General features: G+C 40.1%; 1 protein-coding gene across 7 annotated transcripts in view; it reads right to left on the bottom strand.

Annotated features, from left to right (window-relative positions):
• The window catches only part of LOC118928364 (unconventional myosin-VI-like), a 72,448-nt gene that overhangs the window by 42,165 nt on the left and 16,326 nt on the right, over positions 1-13,957 (bottom strand). For 3 of the 7 annotated variants that reach the window (XR_005031203.2, XM_036917453.2, XM_036917454.2), the window contains exon 1: positions 2,150-2,436. The exons of 1 other annotated variant lie outside the window; for it this stretch is intronic. The gene's annotated coding sequence lies outside the window, so the exon portion shown is untranslated. Of the gene's footprint in view, positions 1-2,149; positions 2,441-13,957 lie in introns of those variants that run through there. 3 more of the 7 variants (XR_008994394.1, XR_008994393.1, XM_036917451.2) reach the window with 3 other exon arrangements.

Below are 13,957 nucleotides of genomic sequence, written 5' to 3'. Positions count from 1 at the left end.
CTCTTCCCGGTTCCCCTTGGTAGCAGGTCTAATTAACCACCGCCATAGTCCTGGTGACTGGCCACTTTTACAAAGGTTATGTTGTACTTGCAAATACAACCTCAGAAAGCCCAATGTAACAACTGATGTTTTAAAGCTAGGACCAGTACCACCTGATCTTAGAAATAGCCTCAGAACACCAAGACTAACTTCAACTTAACTGGTATAGCTAAGATTAACTTGCTAACCAAAAAGGAGAGTAAGAAAATAAAAGCAAGTATTTTATTAACAAGTATATTGTATGATTACTAAATATTAAGAATACTTTATAAGAAAATTTGAAAACTGATACTATCAGGCAAATTACTTCAAATATATAATCTGGATTATGAGAATTGGTTATCATTTTCTTACAGATCTTCAGAGAAGAAATCAAACTGTATTTCAGATTTCCAATTACTATCACAAAACATAGACATAATTTAAATAAAATTAAATTTAAATAAAAATAAATTTAAATAAAATAAAAATTAGACATAATTTAAATAATACATGTGTATAATCTATATGAAAATAAACTGGCCAAAATGCACACCATTCTAGAATAAACTCTGTATTCTTGAAAGTAACTAAGCATCCCAGTTTATTTCAGAAGCTCAAATTTCTTTTACAGATCTTAAAATACCAAGACATTATAATAGTAAAATAATTTATCCAAGGTGATTTAAATTTTCCATATACTCTAACTAATCTTTTTTATTGTCCAATGATCACATCCAGAACTTACCTTGTTTTGTAACTAGTGCTAGATTTAAAAGTTACTTCTTAAAAGTTTGTTGGTCTTTCACAAAAGCAGTTTGTAAAAGAGTGAAGACTTTAATTCATTTTCTCCACCAAAGGCAATGCTGATCTCACAATAAGTGCTTAATGAGAAGAATTATCAAATTTCAAGAAACCAAGTTGGTCTTCAAACCAAAGAAAGATTTTTCTCCAGGAGGATCCTGCCTATATAAAATGGTACTGTCATGTGAACAGACAATGGAACAGAATGGAGAGCCCAATATAAACCCACACATATATGGTCAATTAATATATGATAAAGGAGCCATGAATATACAGTGGGAAAAAGATAGCCTCTTTACCAACTGGTGTTGGGAAAACTGGACAGCTACATGTAAGAGAATGAAACTGGATTACTGTCTAACTCTATACACAAAAGTAAACTCAAATGGATTAAAGACATAAATGTAAAACATGAAACCATAAAACTTAGAAGAAAACACAGGCAAAAATCTCTTGAACATCAGCATGAGCAATTTTTTCCTGGACACATCTCCTCAGGCAAGGGAAACAAAATAAAAAATGAACAAGTAAGACTACATCAAACTGAAAATCTTCTGTACAGCAAAGAACAAAAAGGCAACCTACAGTATGGAAGAATATATTTGTAAATGACTTATCTGATAAGGAGTTAACATCCAAAATATATAAAGAACTCGTATACCTCAACACCAAGAAAAAACAAATAACCTGATTAAAAAATGGGTAGAAGACCTGAGCAGACATCTCTCCAAAGGAGAAATACAAATGGCCAACAGGCACATCAAAAGATGCTCCACATTACTAATCATCAAGGAAATGCAAATCAAAACCACACTGAGATATCTATCACCTCACACCAGTTAAAATGTCCACTATCCAAAAGACAAGAAGTAACAAGTGTTGGCAAGGATGTGGAGAAAAGGGAACCCTCCTACACTGTTGGTGGTGCAGCCACTGTGGAAAGCAGTATGGAGGTTACTCAAAAAACTAAAAATAGAAATACCATACACACAGTAATTCCACTCCTAGGAATTTACCCAAAGAAAACAAAATCCCTGATTCAAACAGATATATGCCCCCCTATGTTTATTGCCACATTTTTTACAATAGCCAAGATATGGAGGCAACCTAAGTGTCCATCAATACACATATGGATAAAGAAGAGGTGGTACATATATACAGTGGAATATTATTCAGCCATAAAAAAAGAAATTTGCAACATGAATGGATCTAGAGGGTATTATGTTAAGCAAAATAAGCCAGGCAGAAAAAGACAAATACCATATGATATCACTTATTTATGGACTATAAAAACAAAACAAAATGAACAAAATAGCAGTAGACTCACAGACACTGAAAAGTGACTAGTGGTTACCAAGGGGGAGGGGTTGGGGAGGTGGCCTCAAATCTCCCATCTCAGACATGAAGCTTTGCCTCCTCCGGTTTCTCGTCTGCACGGGTAGTTTATATCAGTCACTAGATGTGGAAAAAGACCAAGTTGTGTAACACCACAGTGTCCTGACTTATTTTTTAATGGCATAAGAAATAAACATAAGTTTAAAAGATACATAAAGGCTTTATGAAAACCCTCTCATTACTTCTTTCATGAACATTGAAATGTTTATTATTTCTTACTTGTAAAGTATTAACTTGGATTTGGACTTAAGCTCTTTTTTTTTTTTTTTTAATATTTTTAATGGTTATATCCTGTTGTTGGACTGACCCCTTTATCATTATGCAATGTCCTTCTTTGTTTCTTGTTACTTTCTTTGTTTTGAAATTGATTTTGTCTATTATAAGTACTACTACTTCTACTACTTTTTTCTCCCTATTATTTGCATGAAATACATTTTGCCATCCCTTCACTTTTAGTCTGTGTATGTCTTTGGGTTTGAAGTGAGTCTCTTGTAGGCAGCACATAGATGGGTCTTCTTTCCTTATCCATTCTGTCACTCTATGTCTTTTGATTGGTGCATTCACATTCACATTTAAGGTGATTGTTGATAGATATGTACTTATTGCCATTTTATTAATTGTTTTCTGACTGTTTTTTATAGCTCCTCTATGTTACTTTCTTCCTCTCTTATACTCTTCTCTTTTTATTGATGGTTCTCTTTATTGTTGTATTTGGATTTCTCTCTTAAAAAATTTGTGTTTTTTTGGTATGTGTATTTACTGTAGGCTTTAGTTTTGTGGTTACCAAAGGTTCAAGGATAGCTTCCTTACTTTATAATAGTCTAAAATTGTTGATTACTCAATTTTAAACACAAACTTTGAAATAGAGTTTCTTCCTCCTATAAATATTTTATTATATGTCATAATCTGCACTTTTAGTGTATCCCTGGACTGATTTTGTGAGTAATTTGCCTGTTTTGTTTTGTTTTAAATTTGGTACTTGCTTGGTATTGGTTGGTCTACGACCTTTACTGTGGGCTAATAAGCCATTTAGCCATAGGACCATTTCTGTCTACAGTAGTCCCTTTAACATATCATGTAAGGCTGGCTTAGTGTTAGCAAATTCCTTCAACTTTTGTTTATCTAGAAATTGTTTAATGCCTGCTCCAAATTTAAAGGATAATCTTGCTGGGTAGAGGATTCTTGGTTGAGGATCCTTCTTTTTCAGTAAATTAAATATATCATGCCACTCCCTTCTGGCCTGTAGGGTTTCTGTTGAGAAGTCTGCTGATAGCCTGATGGGATTTCCTTTATAATTAACATTTTTTCTCTCTGGCTGCTTTCAACACTCCTTTTCCTTGATCTTTGCCATTTTAATTATTAAATGTCTTTGTGTTGTCTTCCTGGGGTTCCCTTTCTTAGGGAACCTCTGTGCTTCCATGACATGAGTGTCTATTTCCTTTCCCAGATTAGGGAAGTTTTCAACAATAATTTCCTTGAAGAGATTTCTATCCCTTTGTCTTTCTTTTCTTCTGGTATCCCTATTGTCTGAATGTTGTTTCATTTGGATTTGTCACATAGCTCTCATCATTCTTTCATTCCTAGAAATCGGTTTTTTTCTGTTTCTCAGCTTATTTGTTTTCCTGTTCTCTAATTTCATTTCATTTACCGACTCCTCTACTTGCTCTAATCTACTCTTAAATCCCTCCATTGTATATTTCACCTCAGATGCTGTGTTCTTCAGCTCTGAGTGGCTCTTTTTCAGATCTTCTATCTCTTTGTTGAAGACCTCCCTGAGATCTTGAATACTTTTCTTATAAATCCATAAGCATGTTTATGAGTTTTTATTCTGAATTTTTTTATCAAGAAGATTGGTGATCTCTGTTTTGTTTAGCCCTCTTTCTGGGGTTCTGTCTTCTAGGTTTGTTTGGATCATAATTCTCTGCTTACTCATTTTGTCAAGGTTTCTGTTTTTCTTACTTTGTATTAGATGTCTCAGCTATGCTTTCTGGCCTATAGAGTAATAGCTTTATGAAGAATGCATGGTATGGTGCCAAGAGTTCAATATTCTTCACTCTCTAGTGCCTGGTTCTATTTTGTGGGCGCCCCAGCTCTTGGTGTGTTGTGAGCTTGGACTTAAGCTCTTTAATGGGTATATTATAAGAAAGTACAAACTAGCCCATGGTTGCGTGGTCTGTGCTGAAAGGTAAACATGATGATAGGCAGGATTTATTTTGTCTTCCTGTTGATGCTACATTCAAACGACTAACTGGGAGAGAATCAAAAGGCCTAGAACTTTCACTGGAATCTTTCATTTTATTGACTTAGTCACAAAATATCTTTATGCAGTTTCTTTCCTGACATATCAGTAACAATATGAAATAAGAATGTTCGATATTCTACAAAAGGAGAAATGAACTCTTTGAATCTTTTCAAATTTAATTTAATTACTTCCAACCCTACTCCACAACATACTTGGATAATATCTATGTGTAAAAACCCAAATTTTCTCACTTTTTAAAAATAATCAAATACTCCTCAGGTTCCCACCACACTTCCTTACCAACCTGCACCTGTGCCCATACCTCCCGCCTCCCCTTCCGCTGCCCACCAGACCCCACCCTCTCCGGCCACGCAAAGACTCCCATCTCCCTTGTCCCTGCCAGGCTGGCCACCCCCGTCTGAGCTCCCCTATTTCCTCCCTTCTCACCCTCTCTGGATCCCACTCCTGGCGGACTTGCGCCCCAGCCTGCAGACCACCTAGGCCCCTGCCCGCTCACCCGTCTGCCACCCGTGCGCAGCCTCCCCTGAGGCCACGGCCGCCTCAGGGTGCCCCCCTCTCTGGGTTCCTGCCTGTAGAGCCTCAACCCCTTTTTTGGTCTCCTTTGCCTGAATCCTCATCTTTTCAACATGAGAAATTCTGAGGACCAGGTCTTCTCTACCTACTCTCACCTCCTTGCTCACCTCACCTGCTCTGAGGCTTTAAACATGGGCCACATGCTAACAGCGCCCCCACTTCTATCTCCAGCTGCCTCCTCTCCTGACCCCAGGTGAGCAGAGCTCAGGGCGCCCTCAGCGTCACCTCCTCGGAGACCCGTCGCCACCTCAAACCTCACACACCCTACAAGGGCACCCTGTCTCCCCTTTCAGCCCTAGGCCTCTCATCGAATGACGTCACCCTTACTCCTGCACATGCTGGAACCTTCCAAGTCATCCCCAGTGCCCCTCCTACTCTCCCGTTTCTCAGCCAACCTTTCTTCGGCCAATCCCACTGGCTTTACATTCAGATGATATCCATGATCTGACCATGTCTCACCAGTACAGCCAGTCCCACCTTGCCTCTTGCCAGGACAACTGGTTCCTTCAAACTTCTTTCCTTGCCTATGAAGTCAGTTTTCAGCACGGCTGTCAATCTGATCCTTTTCTGACCAAGTCCTCCTGTATTTCTGCTCCACACTCTCCAAGTGCCTTCCCATCTCACTCACATAAAAGCCTACCTCTTACAGTGGCCCACAAGGCTCTCTACAAATTGTGCCCCTTGCCCAAAACCTGACGTTGTCCCCACCTCTTCTCCCTCTCACTGTACTTGATGCATGACGGTTTCCCTGCAGTTCCCTGAACACACCAGGCATGCATGCGTTTTAGGACGCTGGCATTTACTGATTCGATTCCTCTGCCTGAAAGACACATATGCTTTGCTCTACAGTCATCTTCTCAGGGAGGCTTCCTTGACTTTATTTAAAATAGCAGCCCCACCCAAAGCCGGAACACCCCAACACTCCGTCCTACTTTGTTTTTCCTATAGTACTTAATTAACATCTGACACATATATCTTACTTATTTAGGATATAAGCTTCTTCAGTCCAGGGGCTTTGTTGTACTCACTGACATGAATCTAGAAACCCAGTCATGAGTCTTAAAAAAAAAAAAAAGCAAGTGAAATAGAATCAACAAATCTTTTTCACAAAATGAGTCTTCAAGCAAGTGTCCTGGGATTAATAAATGGATAGAGCCTTATAGTCAACCTATTACTGTTTAATAATATTGTATGATAATATTTTCCAACCTCTCTAGGTAACAGTAATTTCACTAGCTTGGAAGGGCAAACCAAAAACTACTTATTTTCAGGAACAATTTTTCTTTCTCAATTACCAGCCACCAGCAAAGGAGGCACCACCAGAACGCTAAAGTGTTGCATCTCTGATAAGCCCATTTCAAAACAGCTGCCAGAGCAAACACTGAGTGACTTGCTTGATTTCAGTTCTTCTCACTTTCACAACTGGGGGAACTGTGACTGTAAATATAAGAACTATTCAAAGTAGCAACAGAATGAGACCCTATACTTTAAAAGTGTCTTCCTGCAGAGTGTAATCTCTTCAGAACGTAAGTCACACATTCCTAGGGTGACACACATTTGGGAGAGTGGAATCTAAAGGAGATTCTGAATCCTGAAGTAGCATGATCACAAAGTCATTCTGAGAACATTTACTGAATTCCTATTATATGCCAGACACAGCACCAGAAAAAAAAAAATCAGCATTTTTCACCCCACACAAAAAAGGCACATTTTTTTTTCTTAAAATACAGACAGAAACACATATAGAATAAGATCCTAAAGCTTCCTAAAATTACAACGTTATCTCCCATTACCATTAAAAAAACAAACTAATTACTTTGGGGGGTGCTAAGTGCTCAGCTAAAGTGCTGAGATCCCAGGTGTCCAGACGTCTCAGGAAGCCAGTGCCCCACCCCACCCCTAAGCACTGTGGAGTGAGTAGAGTTAGTCTGCGTTATCTTCCCATTTCTCATCCCTTCCCGTCTAAGAACACTACTCAGGCCCGGACAGCAGGCAAAAGCCAGGACAAGGGCTGTCCTAACTCCCAGAGATGAAGATTCAAACCTTACCTTTCAGTAAGTAAATGGGGAAAAACAAGGCAAATGCTTTCTTGCCTTATAAAGATATGTGCTTTTGCTTGCCTTATGAACTTCCTGGAGCTAATACTTTTTAAAGTATTAATTTGAAAATCTCAAACACTGGTGGCATCCACTGTGTTCACATTGCTTTTTCCTGATCTGTCATCCTTGTCCCTCTCTCCCCTATAGGCACTGTGTTTCCCCAACCAAGGTGTACCACGCAAGCAAGGGACCAAAGTAAAATACTCTTTTCTGGGAACATCAAAACGAGATCACTGTGATTCCCTGACTGAAATCATCCCAGGGGGACTTATTTAGGCTTCAGCGAGGGACCAGTTTAAGCTGATCGTGAAGGTCCAAGGATTTAAACAAATAGAGAATTAGGGGCCGGAGAGAGTGGGGGCAGTTATTCTAGCAAATGAAATAGCAAAAGCAAAAATTCAAAACTGTGAAACTGGAGGGTATATTCAGAAGGAGGAGAAGTACAAAGAAGTTTGATGGAAGACAAAGGCTGAAAGGTGGACCCCTGACAAAGTGCAAAGAGCCTTAGTTCCAGTTCTCTGTTCTCCAGGCAGTGGTGCCGTCTAACTGATGCTCACATTAGAAAGGTCACTGTGTTCTGATAGATGAGACTGTCAGAATCCAATAGGGTGAGGAAAAAATATCAAAAAATAGGACAGGATCAAAGAGAAGGACTAAATGGGACAGACATACAATGGCAGCAGGTGACAGTGAGCACCCGAGCCAAATACCTGAACAGGCCTCATAACTAACTGGGTGTTTCAGACAAAATTAAAAGAAAAATTAATATTACATGAGAAATTTAATCCCTTATTACAAAGATTGTTCACTGGCCATTAGTTTTGCAAGACGTTGTCTCCTAACTCCCCTAAATAGCAAATTCAGTATAGCCATCATCTTAGAAAGCTACTAGGTGTTTTCTGACTGTCACAACCTGTTGGGCTATAAATATCCAAATCAGATGTATTTATTGCTTTCTATCCATTGTACACAAACACATTGGATAAATAAAATTACTGAGTTGGAGTAACATAACAGATTCTCAAAACATGGATAAAAATACAGTTTTGCCAAACAGTTCGCAAGATTTAGGTGAAAGATTGTTTTAAGGTAGATTTTGATAAAAAGTAGATTCATAAGTAGCCAAGTAAATCAAATGGGGATTTCTCTGAGTGCAGAAATCTGCCTGGACTCTTGATTTCTTAGAGTAAGGCTTCAGACCAGCATAATTTATGGATTACTATGATCCTTTATAAAAAGTGTTTTATGAAATCACAGCTTTTGTCAGGGCCTTTAAAAATTAATCAAATAGTTCTCACACACAACAATTGCTCTACAGTATAACACAGTGACGTCTTACGCTTTACACATCTTCCCAGCTCAGAAAGCAGGACAACATTCCAAAGGAATGTTATTTACAAGGGCTTCAGTTTCCCCAAAGAGAGTTACGAGCAAGCAAACTGTTGTGTTTTGTTCTTTAAGTTGCTCTCACGGTAAACAAGCTCTCCTCTGCCCTGCAGGCCCTCTGCCTTCCTGCCTAACCACCAACACAGTTGTGAGAGGGTCTGTTTTAAAAGCTACTGCTTTCTGCCAACCGAAAAATCCAATCTTGAGATTTTACAGCATCAACTTTGTAAAGTCTCTAGTTATTAAGGTCAACTGAGTCCAAAAACTTTAAGTCAGAGTAGTTCAAGTACTCAGTTACTACTTTTATAATCTCATTCATCTTCTGGACTTAATTACACAGCAATTATTCAATAATTAAAATTCAACTCAGCTACCATTTAGTCTCAGCTCACAAGATTCACCACCCTAGAACAGAATCCATTAGAACTACTGAGTACTTTTCATGAAGGAAAATTTCTTCCCATTCATGGTTTCAGTCTGCTTTTTTCCTTCATCTTAGCAGTTCACACTGAAGCAAAATTTAGCACAATCTTCCCATAAGTCCCATTCAATACTGATAGTACTTCATGAAGATTAACTTAAAAAATTTTTTATTATAAAGAGCAGGCATTTTTAAAAAGCCAAATACAAATACACAGCTTAAAAAGTTTTACGTGGCCAACAGGGTCCACCGCCCCCCCACCCCCCGGGCTCTCCCTCCTTGCTCGGTTGCTCTCCAGGGCTGCTTTCCCAGCTGTTGTCCTGGACTTCCCTTTACTGCTCTCTCCCAGCTTTGTACTGGAGTCCCTTCGTGCCCAAAAAGGTCTTTATTGTACCTTCATACTTAAATGATAGACTGAACACACACCCAGATGAATACCAGGTTGGAAGTCAGTTCTCTTCAGGAATTTAAAGGTTTAACTAGTATTTTTAGCATCCAGAACTGCTGCGTCTTTCAGTTTCCTGATTATTTTATACTCCTCTTTGTATTTCTCCTTCCCAGTGGAAGTCTAAAGGATCCTTCCTTAATGGGGGCCCCAAACTTCATGACGCATGACTAAGTCTGTGCCATGCCACACAATGTGAAAACACATGCAGTCTGCACACACAAGTCATACGAAGCTAAGGAAGGTTCTGATATTGTTTCTACTATTTCTTTTAAAACGTCTTCTGCTCACCACTGCACAGCTCACAAAGGGCTAGCTGTGGCAAGCTGCCACCTGAGGCGGACTGAGATAAGCTGCTGTTGGCAGACAGGCAGAAAGGCAGCCCCGCCCACAACGATCCTGGAAGTGCCACTGCTTTGCTCCCAAAGGGCCAGCTGAGGCGAGCTGCCCTCCAGGTGGGCTGAGACAGACCACTGCTGGCGGAAATGCAGAACGGCGGCCCTGCCCATACCGATCAACAACAACTGGGGCTCCACCACAATGGGCAGCCAGGCACTGGAGAGGACAGTCTTGAGCTTCTAGGCACCACAGGCTTTTTCATAAAGCCTTACTCTCTAAATCAGGAAACAAACATATTCATCTAACACAAAGGAAGAGACAAAGAAATGCTGACAAAATAAGGAGGCAGAGGAATATGTTCCAGACAAGAGTACAGGATAAGACACGAGAAAGAGAGCTAAATGAAACAGAGACCACCAATCTTCTTGATAAAGATTTCAAAACAACTTTTGCTCACTGACCTGTGGAAAAGTATTGACGATCTCAGGAAGGACTTCAACAAAGAGACAGAAAAGTAGAAAAAGAGCCACTCAGAGCTGAAGAATACCATAACCGAAATGAAATGTACAGTGAAGGGAATGAATAACAGATTGCTGCAATTAGAGGAGATAATCAAGGAGATGGAATTTAGAGAACAGGAACACAATGAAGCTGAGGAACAGAGAGAAAAAAGAATTTCTAGAAAAGAAAGGATGCTAAGAGAGCTGTGTGACAACTCCAAATAAAACAGTATTCCCATAATAGGAGTCCCAGACAGAGAAGAGAGACAAAGGAGTAGAAAGTCTCTTTGAAGAAATAATTGCTGAAAACTTCCCTATCTGGGGAAGGAAATAGACACCTGAGTCCTGGAAGCACAAAGAGCCCCTAACAAAAGGAACCCCAGGAAGACAACCCCAAGACATATAATAGTTAAAATGGCAAAGATTAAGGATAAAGAGAAAGTACAGAAAGCAGCTAAAAAGACATTAAAAATTTCTTAAAAAGGAAACCCCATCAGCCTATCAGAAGACTTTTCAGCAGAAACTTTACAAACCAGAATGGAGTGACATGAAATATTTAATGTGCTGAAACAGAAGGACCTCCAACCAATAATCCTCTATGCAGCAAGGTTATCATTCCAGATTGAAGGAGAAGTTAAAGGTTTCCCAGATAAACGAAGGCTGAAGTAATTTCTAACCACTAAACAGGCCTTACAGGATATGTTAAAGGGACTTCTGTAGATGGAAATGTTCTTAAGCCTTAAGTTTTCACCATTGAAAATAAACCCACAGTAAAGGTAGTAGAACAAATACTTACCAAGCATGTATGAAGTTAAAAAAAAAAAACAGTAAAACCAACTACACACAAAATCAGTCAAGGGATATAACAAAAGTGCAGATTATGACATCTAATACATAAAGTAAGGAGGAGGAAGAAGAAAAGATAAGCAGTTTTAGATTGTGTTTGAAACAAGTAATTCATCAACTAATATAGGCTATTAGTCAGGAAGCTATCCTTGAACCTTTGCTAACCACAAACTAAAGCCTGTAATAGATACACAAAAGATTTTAAACAAAACAAAACAAAACAAAAACACTGCACTAAAGATAACCATCAAATAACAAGAGCATAAGAGAAGAAGGAAAGAACTACAAAAACATCCATAAAACAATGACTAAGGTGGCAATAAGTTCATATCTATCAATAATCACCTTAAATGGAAAAGGGCTGAATGCACCAATCAAAAGACACAGGGTAGCAGAATGGATAAAGAGACAAGACCATCTATATGCTGCATACTCATATCAGACTCATATCAGACCTAAAGACATACATAGACTGAAAGTGAGATGGAATAATAGGGAGAAAAAAGCACAAGTAGCATTACTTACATCAGATAAAATAGACTTCAAAACAAAGTAACTAGACAAAGAAGGACATTACATAATGATAAAGGGATGAGTTCTACAAGAGGACATAACAACTTTAAGTATCTATTCACTCAACATAGGATCACTTAAATATATAAAATACTAATGGAGAGAGGGGCGGAAGATGGCGGCGTGAGTAGAGCAGCGGAAATCTCCTCCCAAAACAACATATATCTATGAAAACATAACAAAGACAACCCTTCCTAGAATAAAGACCAGAGGACACAGGACAATATCCAGACCACATCCGCACCTGAGAGAACCCAGCGCATGGCAAAGGGGGTGAGATACAAGCCCCGGCCCCGCGGGAGCCGAGCGCCCCTCCCCCCAGCTCCCGGCGGGAGAAGAGCAGGCAGAACGGGAGGGAGACGGAGCCCAGGACTGCCGAACACCCAGCCCCCGCCATCCGGGCCAGAGTGCAGGGCCCTCGATACTGCGAAAACAGGGCAGCAAGAACAGTGAGCGGGCACTGGAGGCCGGGTGTTGAAGGACATAAGAAAAGTGCGCGACCATTTTTTTTTTTTTTTTTTGCTTTTTTGGTGTTTTGTTTTGGCGAGCGCTTTTTGGAAGTCTTAAAGGGATAGGGACCCCAATTCTAGGGAAACAGGGCAGAAAGACCGGTGAGCAGAGGCCTGAGGCTGGCACCGGAGAATAAAGAAAAACGAACGACCACCTTTTTTTTTTTAATTTAAAAATTTTTTTTTTTTTTTTTTTTTTTGGTGGTCGTTGTTTTGTTTTGGCGGGTGCTTTTTGGAAGTCTTAAAGGGGCAGGGCGGGTCACTTAATCCAGAGGTAGGGAATCCGGGGATCTCTGGGCACCCTAACCCCTGGGCTGCAGGGAGCAGGGAGGCCCCTTACGGAGATAAATAGCCTCCCAGCAGCTCCTGCTCCAACGCGACTCCACCATTTTGGAGTAGCTGCCCGAGCTAGGCCACGCCCACAGCAACAGCGGAGATTAACTCCATAGCAACCGGGCAGGAAACAGAAACCCTCTCTGCGCGCAGCTGCGCAGCACAAGCCACTAGAGGCCGCTGTTCTCCCAGGAGAGGAGGGCCACAAACCAACAAGAAAGGAAGTTCTTCCAGCCGTCACTCGTCCCAGCTCTACAGACTATTCCTATCACCATGAAAAGGCAAAGCTACAGGCAGACAAAGATCACAGAGACAACACCAGAGAAGGAGACAGACCTAACCAGTCTTCCTGAAAAAGAATTCAAAATAAGAATCATAAACATGCTGACAGAGATGCAGAGAAATATGCAAGAGAAATGGGATGAAGTCCGGAAGGAGATCACAGATGCCAGAAAGGAGATCGCAGAAATGAAACAAACTCTGGAAGGGTTTATAAGCAGAATGGATAGAATGCAAGAGGCCATTGATGGAATTGAAACCAGAGAACAGGAACGCATAGAAGCTGACATAGAGAGAGACAAAAGGATCTCCAGGAATGAAACAATATTAAGAGAACTGTGTGACCAATCCAAAAGGAACAATATCCGTATTTTAGGGGTCCCAGAAGAAGAAGAGAGAGGAAAAGAGATGGAAAGTATCTTAGAAGAAATAATTGGTGAAAACTTCCCCACACTGGGGGAGGAAGTAATCGAACAGACCACGGAAATACACAGAACCCCCAACAGAAAGGATCCAAGAAGGGCAACACCAAGACACATAATAATTAAAATGGCAAAGATCAAGGACAAGGAAAGAGTGTTAAAGGCAGCTAGAGAGAAAAAGGTCACCTATAAAGGGAAACCCATCAGGCTAACGTCAGATTTCTCAACAGAAACCCTAAAGGCCAGAAGAGAATGGCATGATATATTTAATACAATGAAACAGAAGGGCCTTGAACCAAGGATACTGTATCCAGCACGACTATCATTCAAATATGACGGTGGGATTAAACAATTCCCAGACAAACAAAAGCTGAGGGAATTTGCTTTCCACAAACCACCTCTACAGAACATCTTACAGGGACTGCTCTAGATGGGAGCACTCCTAGAAAGAGCACAGCACAAAACACCCAACATATGAAGAATCGAGGAGGAGGAATAAGAAGGGAGAGAAGAAAAGAATCTCCAGACAGTGTATATAACAGCTCAATAAGTGAGCTAAGTTAGGTAGTAAGATACTAAAGAGGCTAACCTTGAACCTTTGGTAACCACGAATTTAAAGCCCGCAATGGCAGTAAGTACATATCTTTCAATAGTCACCCTAAATGTTAATGGGTTGAATGCACCAATCAAAAGACACAGAGTAACAGAATGGATAAAAAAGCAAGACCCATCTATATGCTGCTTACAAGAAA

Source organism: Manis pentadactyla, chromosome 16 (assembly GCF_030020395.1).
Source record: "Manis pentadactyla isolate mManPen7 chromosome 16, mManPen7.hap1, whole genome shotgun sequence".
NCBI classification, from domain to species: domain Eukaryota; kingdom Metazoa; phylum Chordata; class Mammalia; order Pholidota; family Manidae; genus Manis; species Manis pentadactyla.
This window is presented reverse-complemented; position numbering and strand designations above follow the sequence as displayed.